This window comes from Trachurus japonicus, chromosome 21 (genome assembly GCF_045865225.1).
Source record: "Trachurus japonicus isolate A0001 chromosome 21, Traja_1.0".
Lineage (NCBI taxonomy): Eukaryota > Metazoa > Chordata > Actinopteri > Carangiformes > Carangidae > Trachurus > Trachurus japonicus.
The window spans coordinates 24854012-24872998 of NC_140927.1; the positions used below are offsets into that span (position 1 = coordinate 24854012).

General features: G+C 42.0%; 1 protein-coding gene across 2 annotated transcripts in view; it reads right to left on the reverse strand.

Annotated features, from left to right (window-relative positions):
- Positions 1-18315, reverse strand: part of arhgef49 (Rho guanine nucleotide exchange factor 49) — a 66741-nt gene extending 48426 nt beyond the window's left edge. The window contains exon 1 of one of the 2 annotated variants that reach the window (XM_085764342.1): positions 17994-18315. The gene's annotated coding sequence lies outside the window, so the exon portion shown is untranslated. The remainder of the gene's footprint in view (positions 1-17993) is intronic. The other variant, XM_085764341.1, reaches the window with a different exon arrangement.
- Positions 18316-18987: the final 672 nt, after the last annotated feature.

An 18987-nucleotide genomic window follows, 5' to 3' on the forward strand; every position in this document is an offset into this window, starting at 1 on the left:
ACGTTCTTCACTTTCCTTACTTCACCAACTGACGGCAAGAACAAGTGACGGAGCGAAAGAGAGAGAGAGAGGAGAGACGTGAGGCGTTAGTGAAGCCATTACAGAGCGGTCAATGCAGCCCACTCTCAACAGGGGGGTGCGTTCACTAAGCACCTGCTGTTCTGCATCACAAGGCTTTTTACTGCAATCAACAGAAACACAGTAAAAACGTCCACGGCTGTTAACGTGTTCATTCAGTGTTTAACAGCTCCATCAGAAACCAAAAAAAATCAATATGGCGGCCACTGGAGGGTATTAATCAGAGGGTGGAGTTGGATCTGTGAGTTTATGTTAACTGAATATATGAATAAACACTAATATACAGTATGTGTACTGTTCAAATCTACTTTAACTATCAATATTGACCATTTGAATTTTTACGACCGCACATGCTGGCTACTAAGCAACCAGCCCAGACGTGATAGTAAAGCTGCATTCACTGGACTCAACAGCAGTCTGGGGGGGGGGGGGAAACACATATTATGACTTTATCACTTAGTTACAGCTAACATTTTAGCAATCTGCTGCTTATTTAGACATTCAGTGAACACAGAGCAACATCATTATCCCAATAGAGTCATGTTTCAGTCCATCTCATGAATATAAAACCAGTATTCCTGCTCTTTAAAATCTGTCTGGGTCTTGCCAATGAAAATATCTGGATTTTTAGCTGCTAAATGTTCCCTTTTCTGTCCTCGCTCGACGGTCCATAATGGCTTAGTCTGCTGTTGGTGCAATGTTGAGTACAATGTGTTTCTAACAGCTCCATCCTGCTCCTGGAAACAGCACTGAGAGCACAATTTACAAGCTGCCCATCTAAAACAATGAGCTAAAAGAGGCTAAAATGCCCCACAGAGGTGCAGGAGCTGACTGCGAGTGACAGTGACACCATTATTGGATCCATTGTTATGTAAGTCGACTGTATGGGGACTATTTATAGCTGGATGTCCTGGTGTAATGTGTTCTGGCTTTGCTCTAACTTGTGCAGATAATACACTTTGTCATTTCTGATTTTAAAGCCCAGAAATGTTTGTGTAGATTAAGTCAAAAAAAAAGAGTCAGTTTTTTACCTTTAGATTATAAGCTCCTCTGCTAAAACTTCACATGATGATTAACATTAATAGTCTACTGATGATCTCCACTCACACACTGTGTGAGCACAGCAACACCTGATGTTATCTTTGAAATTTTGAGTCATGGACCGATGCATCAAATCCTCACAGACCCTCTCCCCATTTTTCAAAAAGGACATCTGCATAAAAGCTAAAGTTAGAATAGCGTAGCTCCTTTGGGGGAATAAACCAGCGAGCAACAGAAAAGTGAGTGTGAAGCAGTGAACGCAGCACAGCGGTGGAGAAGGTTTACAGTGAAGCTGTAAATGTACAGTCTGAGCTGCAGTGTGTCACTCTGAATAAATGCTGCTTCCCGAAAAAGCCTAACGTTGACTGTGGGGTTTTTTTTAGCTGCTATGTAAAATCAGCCACATTAATGGGAAGTCTCATTAATTAGCTGCTTGTCATTAGTACCTGAGTGTCCAGTGTTAAGATCCTCTGAGAGTAATTACAGCACAGCTAAAGACGCCTCCACCTTACATGTGCAGTAAGTGAACATCAGGAAAGAAAGCTTAGACGAACCTCATACAAGTCACATTACACACACATCTGGATAGTTAAATCATATTTAAAAAAGTCTCAGATGAGTCAATTAAACTGGTTGGTTAGGAGGGAGGGAAAAGGAGGAGATGAGGTGAATGAAGCTGATGAGAGATGCTAACTAACTAGTCATCTTTTCTGCTGATGAGAAACTTTTGGATGTCAATGGGCAGATGCCAAAACAGACTGGAGTCGATAAAAGAAAGAAAGAAAGAAAGAAAGAAAGAAAGAAAGAAAGAAAGAAAGAAAGAAAGAAAGAAAGAAAGAAAGACTTAGTGAGTTACAGGTGCAATTCACAGGGGAGTTCTGCACCCTCAAAATGTCTTATAATAATGCTGAATGAAAAGTATTGACTGTTATTTAAAGGGACTACGAGGAGTTTTGGAAAGCGAAGTGCTTTCACACTACATTTCCCATGAGCCTCCACGTGCACGGTGAAAAACGAAAGGGAAACATTTGCCAAGAATGTTTTTATTGATCAAGAATGAAAGTCGGAGGTTCAAAGACGATCAGATACCGTCGTAGTTCTGACCTTAAACAGCGATTCGTTATTCCCATGACCCGTCAGGCAGCATCCGCGAAGCCGAAACTAGGAAATGCTGGGCAAGTCGACCACTAAATAATAATAACAAAAAAACGATAAAGACAAAACCATATATTTATCGAAAATGGACCCATTAAGTGTGGGTAACGTACTGTAGATTCATCCACATTAATATGAGACTTTTTTATAACCAAATACAAACTCCTCTACCACTTCTCTCTGTGTTTATTTGAATCATAATGAAATATATGTGTTGTTGTAATTCAGCCTAATATGTGATTATATGTGGTTAAAAGGCTTGTACAGGTATGATACCAATACATTTGATCAAATCTATAAAGATTAAAGCTTCCCCTGACCCCCCTGCAAAGTTACGTCCTTGTCAGTTGGCGCAGGTGAAGGAGGGAGGAGACATGACGGATGAGCGAGGAGGGCGTGAGAGAGAAAGAGACAGAGAGAGGGAGAGGGAGAGGGAGAGGGAGAGGGAGAGAGGGAGAGGGGGAGAGGGAGAGAGGGTGCAGTGGTAGGTCAGCAGTGAGTAGAGAAGCACCGACAGGATCCAGAGGACGACACAGACACTCTGGATCACGTCAAAAGATATAAATCAAGATACAAAAGAGAAACATGAATAATTATCTATAGTGATTCTTAACCCTCCTCCTTCTGGGTCAAATTGACCCAATCTGTTCCTTTCCTCCATCCTTCCTTCTTTCCTCCCTTCCTTCCTTCTTCTTCCTTCCTCTTTTGATCCAATTGACCTGATCTGTTCCCTATACCTCCATCTTTCTTTCCTTCCCTTTTCCCTTCCTTCTTTCCTCCCTTCTTCCTTCCTTGAACAAATCTGTTCCCTCCCTCCATCTTTCTTTACTTCCTTTTTCCCTTCCTTCTTTCCACAATCCTTTTTCCCTCCCTTCCTTTCTTCCTCCCTTTTTGACCCAATTGACCCAATCTGTTCCCTCCCTCATTCTATCTTTCCTTCCATTTTCCCTTCCTTCTTTCCTCCCATCTTTCCCTTTGTCCTTCCTTCCTTCCTTCCTTCCTTCCTTCCTTCCTTCCTTCCTTCCTTCCTTCCTTCCTTCCCTTCGTCCTTCCCTCCTTCCTTTCTTCCTTTACCCAGGAGGACAACAGGAGGGATAAGTTCATCAGTACGGACCGGTGTCACATCCTCATGGACGCCTGCACCACATACATATATAACAACATAGTCTAGGGAACTCAGCGAGAAGAAGTAATAGTATGATATTATAGTATATGAGTGTGTGTCAGTTAGTGTGGACGTTGAACCTGTCCTGTTATCAGACCCGTTCGGAGGTGTAGGTGGTACTGACACCGCCGGTCCAGATGAGATGTATCCACTGAGCCGCTCTGCTCCGCCCGGCGACACGCGGCTGGATAATTTATGAGGGCTTCACCACCGGTTCAATAATTCATAGGGCCCTCGCTCTGCCGTGGGTGAGTCACGGACAAGCCTTTTACTGAGCGGGAGAGAGAGAGGGAATAAGACACAGCAAGAAAGAGAGAGAGAGAGAGAGAGAGAGAGAGAGAGAGAGAGAGACATTGGTGGGGTGCAAACTCAATAAGAACTTGCCACACCATTACTTTTTGAGGCCTGCTAAATTTAGCACGGCCGCCATGACTCAGGGGAGGAGCCGCACGACGAGAAGAGGGAGGGTGAGCCATGCAGCTTTTAGTGATGAGTAAGTAAGTAACCGTGGGAGCCGGAGAGAGCATGAAGCAGCTTTCTGAAGCCCGGGGTTTTTCCTGAGCCAGTAAACACAACACGAAGTAAAGACAAGACAGGAGGCATCACTCATGTCACTTGTTCACATTACTACACACAATAGAGTGCGAGTGTGTGTGTGTGTGTGTGTTTGGACGATGCACACCTCGTTGCTGCACAATACTCGTCACTGTCAGCTTTACTACACAGGAACAAGGCACGGTTGTTGACCCCCTAGACGGGGAGATTGAAATGTTTACATATCGCAGGGGGAGGAGTGAGTTAATACAGGACACTGCCGAAAAAAAACAAAAAAAAACGGTGTTTATCCAGTACTTGATTACTTGGCAACCACAGGGGCATTGTGGGGCACAGAGCGGGCCTTTGACGCCTCACAATCGATAGAGTGATGGGCGACTGGGCGGAGGTTGATGGAGGGTACAATGCACAAAGGAACGCAGTGACACACATAGAGGAGAGTAGCCACAGGCCTGGCACACTGAACTATATTTAAACCATAAACTGGGTCTTTGTCCCAACACATTAAGGTAAATTTGGGTAAATACAGCCAATTAGAACAAGTACTTTCATTTCTTAGACCATATAAACACATTTCATTTTTTTTCATTCTTAAAAAGGAACACAAACACCAGTTACAACACCTAGTATAAAGGGATGTGATGAGCTCTATAAAAAGGGGAAATTTATGGAAAAATCTGCCGTGTAATTCTGTCTAGTTTGCTTCCTTTTATTTTATAGTATAATAAAGCTTGACTACATCTCTTCAACCATCTGCTGACTTGGTATTTTGTGGCTGTTTGAGCACATTTGTCCCTCATAATGATCAGTTGAGGTAATAAACTGATGTTTGTGAGTATCTGTCACTACTGACAACACGGCGTCGGTCGTCGATCTGTCGTCAGAGTTTTCCTCCGACTCCGGTGGTTCCTCGAACACAACCATGTGAGTTTGAATGAAAAGGGTCTTGACAAGTATTGAATGAACCGGGGGCTGTACTGTAGTAGACTCTGGGTGCTTTGTGATACAGTAAGCTTCTCCACTCTTTTGTTACAGTAGGATATTTGTCTGAACACAAACATATTTTTGACCAAAAGCACTGAAGAGACGTGGAGGCGGCAGGGGAAGTGGCCCACATTTCCACTGCAGAAACTGCTGCTTCATTCACTGATGGATGATGTGTGTGTCCATGTGTGTGTGTGTGTGTGTGTGTGACTGTATGTGTGTGCAACCCCCATCCCTGGGAATACAGCCTGGCTGCAAGATAAACAAACATCTACTATTGCAACTAATAATTCTTGTTACCAAATAATCTACCAATTTCATTTGATGGTTTAATTTACAACATGTTGGATAGAAGATTTTTCCATTTTCTGAGGTGATGTCCAACAGTCCAAACCTGCACACTTTCCTCCCAATCCACAAAGAAGCTTTCCTGCACTGCTGACAGAAACACCAGCTCATGTAGGAGCATCAATCAGCGCTAAAACATTGCAGTGTTTTGTATCAGGGTGCTCTGCGGTGCAGGCTTGTTGTGATGATCTGCTCTGCTCAGCAACAGCCAAATATGCTGGTGCTGGTGTGTGTCTGCCTGCCTCTGTGTGTGTATGTCTGTCTGTATTGATTGGACCAGGCTGGGAACAGGTGACCCGCCAGGAAAAAGGGGGAAATAAATGGAAAACAGGGCCACACATAACCATCATGACCCATTAACCTCATTCATTATTTAATTTTCCATCCGCTCTGAGCAGGTCTGATAGGAAAGAGAAGCTACTGCTCGGCTCCATTAAAGTGGCATTTACATGTCGGATGTTACGTAAAGAAAACTAGATGACCTGCATTCCCCCGATGTGTCTGTGAATGAATATGTCATGCAGTGTGTGTGTGTGTGTGTGTGTGTGTGTGTATCCTACACATGCTGTCTCCTTAGCTCAGTATTGGCTGATTTAAATCCTCCATGTGTAGAAAGGAGCCTGCTATCATAATCAGCATGCCTGCAGCCGCGCAGTACACAGAATGAACCCCGGCCCTCCTGATGGGAAGCCTTGAAATCCAATTTTCCTGTCAATCCACCCGTCTCTCTACAGTGAACCATCCAGTCCAGCTCCAAACTGGATCACTTTGTACCCCACATGCCTCTCCCATCAGCCCATTCTTGATTAGTCTCCTCCAGATGACACCGCAGATCTGGTTAGCGCGGCTGATGTAACGCAGGATTATGCCGTTGGTGGCCAATATCGTTTTTCATCATCATTTTCCAACACGAATCTGCACTAAACTGGCTCCTCTGCTGAAATATCACCACAGGAGAGGAGAAGAAAAGGAGCCACTTCCCCTCAAAATGTTAAAACAGTTCTACTTCACTTCACGTGATGGAGCCTTTTTCTGCCAAGAGGCGCCAGCATCCATCTGAGTCTGAAGTATTAGCCAAATAGGAAATTGGCAAAAAGCTGCAGCACAGGAACGTGACCGAGTTTCATTATCAAATGATAAAACTCTTAATATTCAACCTCATCGCCTCAATAGATACAATAAACACAGGCTGGTTAACACATCTGCATCTGCGCAATGGACCTAATGTATTGAATCTGCAGAACAGAAAGAAAAACCAGGAGTAATGCAGGTTGGATCGTCTTCAATAAAGAGCAGATTAGTCTCTGAAACACACAGATCAATGTTACTCCTCTTTTCCCGAGAGGCAGCGGGCTCATAAAGACTCTGTGCTGCGTGGGAGGCAGAAATAAAAACACATTAGCCATCAAAATCCAACAGCAGCAATCTTCATAGTAATGGTAGGAAGCTTGGGCGTACGGCAGAAAATTCAGCATTTACGCATCAGTAGAGAGAGGGCCGGCCGGCTGAGATGTTTTACAATGCAGAATATTCAGACAGTGGGCGAGGCTTTTTGAATCTCAATAACACCGCACTCGGGGCAGAATGAAGGCAACAAGCGATGGCTGTGAACCGCTGGAGGCCATCACTGTGCACGAGGACAAGGTCTGCATCAAACACACACAGTTCTGCCCATGAGTGTGACATTACGCAACATCGGACGGTGACATAACCAAAAGGTCCGAGGAGGAGAGAGAGCGGAAAGATGCACACAAGGTCGCCGCCCCTTTGACGAAACGTGGCGCGTGGAAAAGCCATTAAAGGAGACCTTGGGGGCGATCTGTGGATCAACAGGATCACCCACCAGTGGAGCAGCTGCTGCCACAAGAAGAGGAGCAGAAGTGAAGACACAGTGGGTGAAAAAAAGGCTGTTGTTAAATGTGAGTGCGCAAAAAGTTTCACAAGGAGGTTGAACCACAGGAATCAATATGCCAGGCAGGCTGCGTAATGAGAGTGTGTGAGCGAGCTATAAATCACGTCTCGCAATATTAAAAACCGGTGTGCAGAGTGTAAGTGTTGGATTACCCTTCAAAATAAGAGATCTACTACTCAGACTCATCTTTCCAGTTTGTATATCATCTCACTATCACTACAGATGCACCACCAGTCCGTTCAAATCTGATTCCAACCAAAACTGATACTAATTTTAATATATTTTGATTTTTACTATCATAATTACCATCTTTATTGTTCTTGTTGGTGTAAGATAACATTGCACAAAGCTGTAGTAAATCCAGCAGGACCCTTTCTTATTAAAAGGGGCAAAATAAAAGCAATAAAATGCATTAAAATCAAATCCATTCCAAAGAAGTTCATTTAAACTTTGTGTTGACTTCAACAACAACAAACAATTTCAGGTTGAATATTGAAACTAAAGGTGCAAGAACTGTAGAAAAAACAAAAATGCAGATATAAATATCTATGTATAAAAGAAAAAAATCAAATTCAAAACAACACTTCAGCTGAAGAAGATAAATCAAGGAGCTACTGTAGCAGCAGTAACCACAAATAAATGCGTAAATGTCAACTGCTAACTCTCCTAGCCGCATGCTAGGCTGCTGTTGTGCTAACTTACTCCTGACAGATACAGAACTGACTCTGGATCAGCGCCACCAGTCCGATATCTGATAAATAAATCACGTCAATACAGGACCTGATATCAATACTGGAATGGATCGGTCTCATCTCTACTAGTAACTATAGCAACAATCACCTCCACAATAAATCAAGCATGCATATGGATGCATGGCAATCCAACAAGCTCCAGAGAGATGAATATATTCATGCTTTCATTTACTTCCTGTGATAAGTGTGCTGCTTCTCTATGTATTGGGCCTGTGCCATGGCTTTTGCAATTGTGTTGACTCATCTGAGCCACCATAATATAGGACATATATACATCTATCATTCTTCCTAGACTTTAGATTTGTATCAGGAAACCCCTACAAACAACATCAGAGCCCTGTTTCTATTCCAGCGCTCCACGCAGGAGAGCAGCAGAGGAAGGAGACAGGAAGATGGAGGAGGGAGGATGTGCAGACCAGCAGCTTAATCCAGTTTTTACCAACCACATTGCTGAAGGCAAAGCAGATAAACTGGGAGTCAGTGCAGAGTCTTCAGCATCTTAAAGCTGTCAGTTTCCTCCGGGACCCTGCTGATCAACTAACCCACCTCTTTACTGAACACAGGCAGGCCCATCCCGCCGCTCTCAGGATACAGTAATCCTTCCTCCTGGTGAAAAGAAAAAAAAAAAAAAAAAAAAGGTGGCCTGACCTGAATCCTAATGGTCCAGTGGACGGTTGTGAAGGTAAACAAATGCAAAACACACACACACAGCAAGCGGAAGCCGTCTTCAAGCTGTCAGGTAGAGCAGCACCGAGAGAGGGTTTTCAGTCTCATTACCATTCTGCATCTGGCCGCACATCACACACACACACATACACTTACTGTACACCTACACACACTTACACACACACATCTCCTCTGAGAGAAATACATTTTTTCCGATGCCTTCACTGTAAGGATGAAGAACCAGAGAGAACAATACCTCCCAGTGTGGAGCGTTCACTTCTTGCTCTTTAAAAGAAAAGGAGAAAAAAAAAGCTCACGGGTAAAAACCCACTCAGCCACATGCAGCTCTATTTTTGCATTTGTATATTGTGGAGCAGAAGCTAATGGTTAATTACTGCAGGGGCAGCCACTGGGATCTGTGAGGGACTGTAGTTGTTGTTGTAAGAGGAGATTAAAAGAAATCGTTACAGTCTGAAGCTGTTACAGTTTCATAGCTGAGAGCAGTGAGGCAGAGATAGCATCAGAGCAGGTGATGAGCTGTCACAGCCTCACATCCTCAATTCTTTATAAAATATCACTTGTAATGGATTTTACTGTCATGAATGCACTGAATCTGAACTTAAAATGTGAAGCTCACTCACACACACTATCTACAGGGGTTGTGTTATGTCTCAGTGTGGTTATGTAATGTACTGAGGTGTGTGTTTTGTTTTTGTTTCATAAGAGCAAATCCAATTGAAATGGTGCTGAATCTTAATATTCATAGACTTGCATTATTTCTATTTTAGCAGTGAAATAAACTTGAAAGGAAACTAGAGATAAATGCCTAATATTATTGTACCTTTTCCCTTTGCTCTTCCTGTATGGGCAGGAGGTAGAGCAGGTACAGTAACCAGAAGGTTGGTGGTTCGATTCCTGGCTCCTCTGGCTGCATGTTGAAGTGTCCTTGGGCAAGGGACTAAACCCACTCACCCCTCACCCCCCAATCTGTGCATTGGGTGTGTGAATGAGTAGATTTCAAGCACTGTCCTCAGTGAATGTGAGTCTAGAGACTAGAAAAGTGCTATATACTGTAAGTGCTATTTCATAAGCCTTTTTTGGCTTCCATCTCTCCTGCACAATGGTTAATTTCACTATTTTCATTATATATGCAGGTTATATAATGTGCAAATAAAGTGAAAAGTCCATTTACCATCAATGAAGTTAATCTATCTATCTATCTATCTATCTATCTATCTATCTATCTATCTATCTATCTATCTATCTATCTGTCTGTCTGTCTGTCTGTCTGTCTGTCTGTCTGTCTGAGCAATAAATGTGAAATAGAAGTAAAGATGACCTCTTCAACAGGGAAAGACAATATATGTGTTTTCTCTATAATTTAAAGTGACAGTATTCCCTGCTTTCTATTCCCCTCGGTGTGTTTCCATAAATCTGTTTAATGTGACATGACTTTCAAAAAAAAGAAAAAAAAAAAAAAACTCTTAAATATCATGGTACCTGCTGTGTTACGACCCAGGGAGCCAGTTTTAAGTTAACTAAGGATGGCTACACGCTAGATGATTTTTCAGATGTTAACCGATTTAAAAAAAAAAACGTGGGAGATCACAGACATGAGGACAGTTTCAACAGATTTTTAACATTAAAGCTAAAAACGCACTCGCTAGATGATGATTTGGCCAGACTTCAAGACCACACACCTGCTGTGTTAGCAGTAACAATTTCACAGTGTTAATTCCCCAGACAGAAATTTGCATGATCAAATATTGGACATTTTGATTATGCGGATGTTGCTTTTACTCGCTATTGCCGGTATTTCAGTCTGAGGCAGCCCGAGTCGACGGAGACACTCGGGGGGCAAATCAGACGCAAAATGGTCTAGTGTGCCGCCTGTTTATGAGCCAGACTGTTGGAAATCCATCAGCAGTTGTGTTTTGTTGACTTGTGTGCAAAACTGTGCAGTGGAAATCTGTCGATTGCGCAAACATAGAAATGTCAAAGCAAGATGTACAGTGTAAACTGTTCAGTTCTCCTCCTCCTCGTCCCCACCCATCCCCTGCACCATTTTATATAGAAAAGATAGAATATGAAGTTCCACACAGGTGTTAATGTGGAGTCTGCTCACTTTATCTCCAGCTGAGACGAATTCTTCTCCTTTTTTCAGTAGAGAAAAAAGAGAGAAAGCACCAAAGAACAGGAGTCAGATAAATGGAGTCCAGGACAGAGTGGAACAGACAGGAACATTAGAGCATGTAGCGTAGAAAGAGAAGAGGTGGGGAAAATGAGAACAAGGTTACAGATGGTTGTTAGTGGGGGAAAGGAATAAAGGTTGGGTGGAGAGAGCACAGCTTGAGCTCTGCCTGCACCTTTACTCATGGTTACACTTGATGATGGGTGGAGAGGTCACACTTTGACGGAGCTTTTACCGTGCCGCGGGCTGTCTGCGAAAAAATGACAGGAAGCTGCTGCTGCTGCTGCTGCTGGTGCCACTGCTGATGAATGAACTTTAAAGTCACCACCACCACCACCTATATCACAACTGCAAAATCAGAGCTCCAGGAAACTCTGCCACATTAACTGATGAACTTCTGTCTATCTGTCTGAATCAGATCCAATTAAAAGCTCACACACCGAGACTGATAGAGCGTTTTCATGGCGATGTATGAATAAAGAAATGTGAAAAATATATGTAGGTTCCATTAATGAAATAGATATTTCAAAAAAATCTTAATTTGTTGGTTTTCTTCTTCTGGTTTTATTAAAATCTGTTGGTTAAAGGAATAGTTCAACATTTTGGCAAATTGGCCCTTGCCATAATCGCTATAGTCATGTAGGTTCGTTACCTTTATTTGTCGGTGCAAGCTATTTTTAGAACGGTGGAGCAGAGCCGCGAGCTGTTCAATTTCTTGTTTTCACTCATCAAACTCATCAAATACATCCAACAACTCCAAAACGCTCTGGTGGACAAGTTGTGATCTGCACATTCACCACGCTATGAGATAATAATGTAACGTTACGAGACGGAGTTGTTTTTGAGGTAAATACAGAGACTGCTTGATGAAAAACTGCCCCTGAAGGCAACGCGCATCAGCGGTTTTGCATGAATTTACCTCTAAAACAACCCTGTCTCGTAACGCACCTACAAATAAAGGTAACGAACCAACTACCAAAATGTTCAACTATCCCTTTACACTCTACTTTAAACCAGCTTTTTGCCTTTAATTTGAAAGGTTGGAAAGAGAGAGAGTGGATGACATACAACAAAGGGTGACGTGTCGGACTCGAACCTGCTTGCCGCTGCAGTAAAGACTCAGCCTAAGTAATCCACACTACTGGGGCCCCCCCGAAAGCATCTTTTACCATTTAAGTGAAAAACAGTGAACCACAGTTTCTGCAGGTAGCTTGTGTACTATTATATGCAAATACTGTACTGCCTCGCTAATACACCTGAATAGATTATGCAGGCTAATCCTGATAATATTATTATGGGATGAGGGCTGCATTAGAGCAGCACAGGAACACACAAATACCGGGAACGAATGAGCAGCAAGTAAAACACCAGAAATGACACGTTTTTCTTGTAAATGATTAAATGTATTAGGTTCTGGGAGATAAAACGCTGAACACGACGCGGTAAACAACGTCTACAGGAAAACAGAAATGATCAGTGAGCTCAGTGCGAGAGCATCAGTCAGCCAACAAGTTACCGTATTTATGTTTACACTGTATCTGTGTTTGTTCCTCATACAAAGAGGCGGTTAAATCCCTGTTTTCATGATACTTTACACGTGAAACATAAATGTGTTCATCACAGGAGAAGTGCTGTTTGGCACGTGATGAAGTCACATGTGGCTCTGTGTGTGTGAATCTATCACATGTGAAAAGATCTTCTTCCACAAACATGTGACAAACATGTGAACTGTGTCATATTTTCTATGAGTGGTACGATACAATAAAACATTGTAAATATTCATGTCCTGGGTAATCACACATCACAATACACCTCAGAGTCACAGTATTTATGTCATAATAGTCAATGGATAAGCAGTATTTAGCCATTTTTGCTTCTCAAGAGATACATTATTTCATCTTTAGTGATAATCCACTGAACAACTCAGTTTATATAATGAAAAAGTGTACAATTTGTCTTTAAAACCTTGATTATCAACTGCAGTTTTGAAATAAATGTGATAAAATGAGTCAAACTGAAACATTATCCTTAGGTAATCTTTGTTTGTTTCCACCAGTTTAACAATAAACTGAGTCTAACCCTGACAGCATTGTTATTATTTTATTCTAAAATGCACAGTCTGGCTTTTCTGAATTGTGCTGTTTATTCTCGCAGATACACAAAATTCCAAACTCATTATATCAACTAAATCCCTGCTCGCTGTGTCTGCACATGAAGCCGAGGCTCATCAACACCAAGGTTGAGACACAGAGACTGAGACGCTATCAGTGTCCTTCACAGCTGCTCCATGTGTGTGTGTGTGTCTATTTGAAGAGACCTCTCAGCTCACCAGCCTCGTCAGACTGACGGACCATGGATGCTTAACGCTTGTATTAGCATTTTATCAAGTGACCTTCCTGCTCTCCAGTCTGTCTCTGTAAAAAAAACTGTTTTCTTTTCTTTTTTGAGGCCAGAGACAGTCAGCAGCTCTGCACGGCCCCAACAGGGATGGTTCACTAGTCTGTAGACCACACGGCCATATTATCATGATGTTCACATGCAGCATGCGATGGTATAATTAACTCTTTCACCTCCAGCAGCAGCAGCAGCAGCAGCGTCTCTCTGAGGCAGTTTAATGTTGCCTCAGCTGCCTGCTTCTTAATTACTCCACTGGTAATTAGTGGTTGTCCATAACCGGGATAGGGACTCTAGACCGTTATCCACCCACAGTGCCCTTTGTTGATTGTGTTTCTGGTAAAAAAACAAAAAGGGGGGGTAGGGAGGATGGATGACACACACATGCACACAGACACACACCATCAGCCATGCTGCCTTCATGTGGCCGTTCATGCAGCTGTGACTGATGTTCTAACAGGACACGAGGGGATGAGTTACAGTTTATCCTGCAGGCAGGACACGAGAACAAAGGAGGTTCTCAGGGGAGGACGGGGTTCGGTGGATGAGCATTGAAGATGTTTATATGCCTGAAACACACACATAGACAAACACACACACTCCCATTGTTGATGTTGTTTCGTATATTTTACTGTTTTTGCCTCAAATACCAAAACACAAAAAAACAAGAAGCCAGACGTCTCTGCTTCATGGTGACTCGTCTGGGCTGGATTTTTGGAAATCTTCCTCAGGTTTTTTTGTTTTTTTTTAATGAAGGTGCAATCACTGCGCTCTTGAATCAAGGTGGCATTCCTCTCATGGAGGCTGAGTGTCTCCTGTCTGAGGTCAACGGCAAAGAAGAGCCTCCGTCTGTCTAGACACTATTCTTTTTGTTTGTTTGTTTTAATATTAAAAAAAAAAAAAAAAAAGTTATGTAACCAACTCAAAGCCAAGATGGGATTTACACCTCAGAAGACTCCAGTCAACAGAAACTGCAGGAAGGTGGTTATTATAGTGTGGATAGTGATGATGAGATGGAAATCATCCATCCATACAGTACAGTACAGTACAGTATACCTGCTTATGCTGTGAAAGGTCAGGGGCTGTGAAGCCTATCCAGCCTTAAAATAGGTGCGAGTCAGTACATCATAGGATTCACACAGACAATCACTCACACACAGATTCACTCAGAGGTAAAAACTGCATTACCATGATAACACATGGTTGAGGGTGAGTTCAACACTAAAATAATCCACTATAGATGAGTGAGATAATCCAATTACCATTATGTAACCACAGTCCCATACCTGGATCATACAGTCACAACAATAATAACAACACTGACTGGGCAACACAAAGACTGTGAGGTGCAGTTGGAAGCTCCAGATTATAGGAGAAGAGCTGCACAGAAAATCATAATGTAATCGATATTGAAATTTGCTGGTGCTGCAGTTTTGTTGTTTTGATAAGCACTGTATATAAGACATAAAGGAACATCATCAATTTTATATTTTTTAAGTGAAAATGAAAAACAAAAATATCACGATTCACCCTGAAATCACAATCAAATTCACAATATCTGCCCATAATAATCTTTAATAAACAAGAATATGGCAAATGTATTAAAAATCATGTGACATAATCAAATTGATTAAATACAATTAGCTCTATCCCACTGAAACACAAAAACTAATTTTGGTTATTTCATAAAATCACTAATTTGGACAAATGATCCATTAGAATACGATATTATACTGATCAGCTTAAAGAACTTGGCCCATGCATGTGTGTGTTTTATGATCAGTTTGTTGAACAGCGTCGAACAAGAATACATTATGCTATATCATTAGTAAGTGCAAGAATCCAAATCCATGCAATCCATACTACACTAATAATAACAATACATCTGCACTGTAATCTATTTTAATTTTCTAGTAAAATGCAGCTCATAACATAGAACCTTAATCCTCTAACGACCGCAGTAATAATAATAATGACTGTTACTGAGCATCTAAGTAATTGGAAGTCAATGGACTAAAAAAACACCTGAACTCTGCCAATAAGTTAATGGAAGGTAATTATACTCTGTCCAGCCGAGCTGATCAGCCTCCAAAAACAAAACCAGTGCATTACAAAGGCTGTCTCAAGTGGATACATTAGCAGAGGAGGGGCCCCGGGGCCCTTAGCATACCTCCCGTGTATTTCTGCTGGCTTAGCCTGACGGATCGACCCGTCTCATTAAATCCAGTCTTATTGACTCCGTGTTTAGCTCATATGCAAGTGTGTGTGTGTGTGTGTGTGTGTGTGTGTGTTTGTGTTTGTGTGTGTGTCTCAGGAAGCTGTAGGAGTCCGCAGGTCGACTGACTTGACCTTTTATCACCTCACCTCGCTGATTAAATCCATGTAGAGTTCAGGTAGAGAGCAGCAGAGAAACTGAGTGTGTGCAGGGAAATCTACGAGGCGACACACAGCGCGTTAAACACTCGTCTGTCACAAAAGTGAGAGAAAAAGGCCCCAAGAGAGAGCGAGATGATGCAACGCACGTCTGATGATGGCACATTTCTGCAAACATCAGACATGCATCACGTCTTTCAACTCGGATAAGTCACCCAATGAAAACCACGTTGCAGCACCACAAACGTTAAGATTAGATGTTCCTAATCGTTTACACCATGCAGTTGACAAAGCTCATATTAGCATGTCATGCTAATGCAAAAGACAGAAGGCATTTCTTCAGTTTTAACCCACTACAGCCACAACTATCACAAGTTTGACAAGAGCTCAGACAGGGGAACTTGAGAAAGTCTTCACACTTCAACTTAGTGATGGATTTATGAACTTCCTGAATCCCAGAAACACGACAGACGCCTTTAACTAAACACACCAAATATTCCTGATAGTAACAGTCGCCTTTTAAATCCCCTGAATCCCAGTGCACTCATTGGTTCATGTAAAATTACCACACAAGAAACAGGCCGTGGTTTAACTCCTCCACACATGCTGGAGCAGGAAAAGGAAAAGACACTCACAATTAGTGTTTCCAAGCAAAACTAATCCATGACTGAAGAATTTGACTCTTCTTAATGAGCCAATCATTTCTGCTTCAAACCAGACACATCAAACAGCGTGCACGCCAAGCTGTAATACGTGTCGTGTGCCTGCGTGAGAGCGCCCATGGCGGTTTAAATGGTTTTCCAGTCATGTGACCAGTTCGCTCCGACTAAGTCCGTTTTCATTAACTATTCATGTGGAGCGAGCCTGAGGTCCATTATACACAATTTTCCATTTCTATGAAAACAACAAAATCGCTGCGAGCACAAATAGCGCTTATACTGTATTCATTAACATCATCTGATTGCAGTTTGGAAATCCGCCAGCTTTTTCCCATCAGCCCTAGAGGCATTTCCAGTCAAGGCTTTGGATGCACCTGCTTTCTCAGGCCCAAAATGTTGCACTAAAAGGACTCCCAAGAGTGTCCCAGAGACTCAAGGGACTCCCCCAGGGAAATAAGGAATAACCGCACCGCCACAGCATTTCATTTACTAAATAGCATCACACAGAGGGAACAGAAAATGAAGACAAATACAGTCATCGTCCTAATGCAGCGTGGTGTTGTTACACTCTCCCATCTTGGGTATCAATCAAACAGACTGACAAAAATCTCTTCAGCTGGTTTCGCTCCAGAGATTCCTACACTTTAAAAAAACCAAGACACCACCTGAGTCTCTATAGGAGCGTCACGACGACGGACACTGAGGACAGTGTGTCTGGCAGCTGTCGGGGGAGTTCCTGAAGGTGAAGACATCTCAGCCCGGCAGCTGTTTCCTTCTTTTCATTCAGGTAATGACATTAAGTTCTTTGGTGCAGGAGCCACAGCATCAATTTGTGCTGCAGCCTGAGCTCTGCACAACAGAAAGCAGCAATTAAGACCAGATCTAATTTGCTTGATTAGTGGATTAAAATTAATTTAATTTAAAAAACAAAGGAGGAGATGTTGGGATAATCTAAGACCAAATATGTTCTTGTCAGAAGAGTCTCCAAAACCAGGCTGTCATTTCACACCACTGTCAGTTTATCTCCAGCGCTGTCAGTTATACAGGCGCCGCTGTCAGTGTTCAAGTTCCCATTTTCCTCCTCACTTTAAAAAGACTTATTTTTCCCTGTCGACTTAAAAGTTCAGTGAAAGTTCATTCATGAGCTTCAAAACAAAAGAAAAAGCATTCAGTCTCTATTATTTCATTATTTAATGTACAATAGTGGACAATATGTATGCAATAGTAGGTATTTGATCTTCTGTGACCAATATCATGGAATATAAGACCAAATAAGAACTGCGAAGAAGCCACTTTGAGTTTCCTCAAGTTGTGATGAGTATTTCAGTCCTTAATTCCTTAATTTGATTGATAATTGGGTTTTTAAATGGGCTATATTATAGTAAAAACAGCATTTACAGCTCAGATGAAGACCACACAATGTCTGAGGGGTGCAGAGTGAACACATATGGTCAATCACTGTGGAAATGTGAAAAGAAAGTCGCCTTTACAGAGAAATCAGCGTTGTATGGAGTGATGGTGTAAAATCACGGTTGAGGACCATAAACACACAAACACACACACACAGAGAAACACTTCAGGTGACTCATAGCGTTGATTGGTTGGAGCAGAAACACTGGCTCTGCAGCATCAATCACACATCACTCACTCACTTCTATTCAGGTTTTATACCAGAAAACATCATTAGTGTCAGTGGTTTCGTGCAGAGTAGACTACTCACTCAGGGTCACTTTCAGGGCGCCGCCACCACCGCGACCACCTCCATCATCATCATCATCACATCTCAGTCAGAGGCGGCCAAGTCCCGTTTCTGATCCAGATCGCAGGAGGTTGAACCCGGCTCCTCCTGGCAGCTCCTCAGACCGGGATCCGAGGCGAGCGCATGCAGCTGGACCCGGAACCGCACTGCCATGAAATCACGAGCCGCCGGTCGCTCATCTATTCACCGTCCGCCCTCCCCTCGTGCTGTTTTGAGGGGGTTTTTACCGGAGGCTCCCGGATACACGACCTCGTTCCTGTGCGGGTTTCTCCTTGGGAACTGTGCTGCCTTCAAGTCCCACTCGGAAAATCGATAGTCACATTTTTGAATCACCCTACGTCTTCATTCCTCACAGTTTTGTCCTGCTAATGACTGACGTTGCACTTCTGCAATTTAAATAGTTAGAAATACAAACAAATAGATTAAGAAAAAAACCCACCTTATTTTCTCATGTTAATTAGGTTAGTTCACTTTTAATTAGCAAGTCATCTGATTAACAGAATAAAAAAAACAACAACAGATGGCCCAGAATGTCCAAAATAATATAGGCTACAATAAGTTTCGACATGCTCCTATAATAAAACATATGAATAACCTAAGGATCTACATGCTATTTAAAATAAATATTATTTATAAAACATTACTTTTTTTTTTTTTTTTTTTAGAACCAGTACAAGTTCATCAAGGAGACAAACTAACAAAAATGAATATATATATATATATAGTATATATATATATATATATATATATAGTATATATATCATCATATATCATATAAATATATTATTTTTGAGAATATAAACAAAAACAATTTTGAGAATATAAACAAATAATCTACATATAAGCACAAATACATAGCCTAATGCAGGTCTGCAACTTTTTCTAAATATAACATAATAATTTGACCACTAGCAACTAATCAGATCATATTATCAATGCATTTACAACATAGTCA